This window comes from Primulina huaijiensis, chromosome 11, assembly GCF_012295235.1.
Source record: "Primulina huaijiensis isolate GDHJ02 chromosome 11, ASM1229523v2, whole genome shotgun sequence".
Taxonomy (NCBI): domain Eukaryota; kingdom Viridiplantae; phylum Streptophyta; class Magnoliopsida; order Lamiales; family Gesneriaceae; genus Primulina; species Primulina huaijiensis.
Window position 1 is genome coordinate 10,277,665 of NC_133316.1, and position 2,986 is coordinate 10,280,650.

Genomic DNA, 2,986 nt, shown 5'->3' on the forward strand with positions numbered 1-2,986 from the left:
ATATTAGTAAGATCTCCTCTAGATTGAACACCGTTTTTTCAATCTCTTCTTTAGAAAAGGGGCTGAACATTTCTCTCTTATTTCCAAGGACAAGCACGAAAAAATCACTCTTGGAGGATCATTCGTTCTTCACTCTCTCCGAAGGGAGCGCAGCAACCAAGGTGCATATTATCATATAGAAAGAGGCGAGGCGTAGCGATTCGTACTACCGAAAAAGTTTCGCTAACCGGCAGGCAATAGAATCAGCCGATAGGGGCAAGCAAGCGTAGCGAATCACATAGATAAGCCCCTACCCGCCAGCGCGCAGATAGATAGGGCGTGCGAAGGGGATGGATGTCTGAGCGGTTGAAAGAGTCGGTCATGAAAACTGAAGTATTGATAGGAATACCGGGGGTTCGCATCCCTCTCCATCCGCGAGGTCATAAGTTATCTCTTGCCTTATCTATGGAATGGTAGTTTGTGTTATGATTTAGTTAGGACCTTGTCTCCCTTTCGTTATCTTCTGCTCCCCTTGTATAGGTTGGGAAAGGGCCGGGTGGATTACCTTTGGGAGCTAAGTCAAAGATCTCGGTGATCTTGTGAGTAGTTGATAAACTGCGATTGCAGTTTTCTTTAGGAAGTCCCATAGCTGTGAGGCTTAAGAGACAAAGAAAACAGTGGATACTTTTCTGGGTGGAAGGTGACGACCCTAATGAATCGACTATGAAGGGGGCTGTTAGCTACATCAGCACTAAAATTCCTTCCCCTGAAGCAAGCAGGCAATCTCACATCAGGAAGAGCCTCTCTCTACGGTACCCTTCTGTGATCACTATACGTTCTGGACTTTTCCAAACTAGCCTATTCAATTTCATTTTTCCGTGTGGAGCTTTGCCTTTAAATTAAATATATAAATAAGGTGCGTCAAGGGATGCTTCTTTTCTAAGATAAGAATAAAAAGGGTTCCACGGCACCGATTACCGGATTCGTTCGACAGTCAACGAAAGGAGTTCAACCCCAGGGCCCCCCGTCTTCCCTTTGACAGAGGCTTAATCAACTACTTCTAGCTACTCTGGCAGTCCCCTTTCCTGGAGAACTTTACTGATTTGTCTGTCGATGATTGCAAAAGTACCAACCCTTATGACTCTTCTATCTTTGCTTTGGTGACAGCGAGCTTTTAAGGGAAGCGTTGGAGCTATACTAGTTAAATAAAGGGAAGTCACGAAAATCTCATAACAATCAGACAGGCGGGATCATGCATTTTTCGGCCACCAGGCAAATCGGGAGAAGATGGCCGGGCTCTGTAGCTCAACCTTATCGTGTCCTATGGAGTAAGGGAGGTTGTTCCATGCTAGAGCCATCCTATAATGCTGCGGTCGGGTGCTAGTCATTCAATATTTTCTATAAGAAATGCTTCCAATCTCATATTTCGGTATATTTAGTTTCCGCTCTTTAAGTTCTGTGGGATAGCACAGGTATGGGGCCTGGTCGTCTTTTCTTAGCTGGTCTTACTGGTCCAGTCGTCGTTCAATGAGCTCAGCTATGAACTTCGAAATGGAGAACAATTTGAATAAATGATCTTCAATCTTTGTGTACTGACCCCTAATCGAATTGTTTGGGATTCAGAAGTGAAAGAAAGAATTTTATCTACTAATAGCGGTCAAATTGGCGTATTACCCAACATGCTCCTTGCTGTAGATATAGGGATTTTGAGAATACAATACACCTTAATAACCAATGGTTAACGATATTTCTAGATGTCCCTACCTCGCTGCAAACGCTTCCCCAAGATCAAAGATGAAGATGGGATAGGAATGCTGGTTCACCTCGTCCAGCCTTACCCGGTAACTATAGAGTTCCCCCACTAACACAACATCCTGTTGTGACACCTTGACAGAGGGAGTTCCCACTCCTCACTCTACTACTTTGAGTACATGTCTCATTTCATGTAGTGAGCTCTATTCGGAGACCTCTACGCGGTGGTGAACAGACTTAGCTTAGGGATATACTCATTTTGGACGGAGGCTACTTACCCATAAAGTAAAGAGGGTAATCTAGGGTAGAGTACTTTCACAGTCTCACGGGGTAAAGGGCTTACTTTCAAACTGCTATTGGAGAACTGATAGTTCTCTCACGGAGAGCCACCATATGAAGGCCTTAAGGTTAGTATATATATAATATTGATATGCGCCGATCGGAGTTGCGCTGTTCACTAAAAACCAGTTATCTAGTTTCCCTTTTTTTGCTCTCCCTACTAGAATATGCTAAAAGAATAGACTGTTTTCATCACTAGTATTGTTAAAACACACTGTCTTTCTCCGAAGATAGATTCAATGTTGAAGCAAGCGCGCATCCGGGGCTAATAAGCTTAAGTAAGGCCTCAGTTACGATATTTTCCTTCTGCATTCGATCCACTAGAAGTTGGAATTGCAGTGAAAGATGTAGTTTCTTTTCAGCCATTTAAAGTACTTATTTCAGGCCCTGGGCTTTGACTGTCCCAGCCTTCTAGTGATACATCCTGTATATTTTTAGTAAGCACTTTCAAAAGCTATCATGTAGCAAGTAAAATCAAAGGAAAGGAGGAAAGAAAGGTGCTTGGGAAAGGGGATTTGTACTCTTCATTAGCTGTTCTGTTGCTAAGGCCTAAAGCTTCCCGCCTGGGGAATAGGTTCGAAAGAACTCAACTGGCATACCGTTCTTCTATCTAAATCTAAGTGAGCGCTTTCAGGCATATGCTCCTACTGGGATATGGATTGAAACCAGTGAAACTATCAGGCTGAGGAAACTTCCTACTTGTGCATATCCGTCTGCTCTAAGCGAGAAAACGGACACATATTGATCATTGACCTCCGCCAAGCATTAGTGGAGCGGTAAACTTGGCATCATAAGATGTTTGAAGGTTGGAGGAATGAATGCCAATCTCATGTCGTTTTCATTTTCTGCGAGATCATCTTTGGGAAGACAGGGCACCAATATCAGATATGGAAAATGCACTCTTCCACCAATGTAA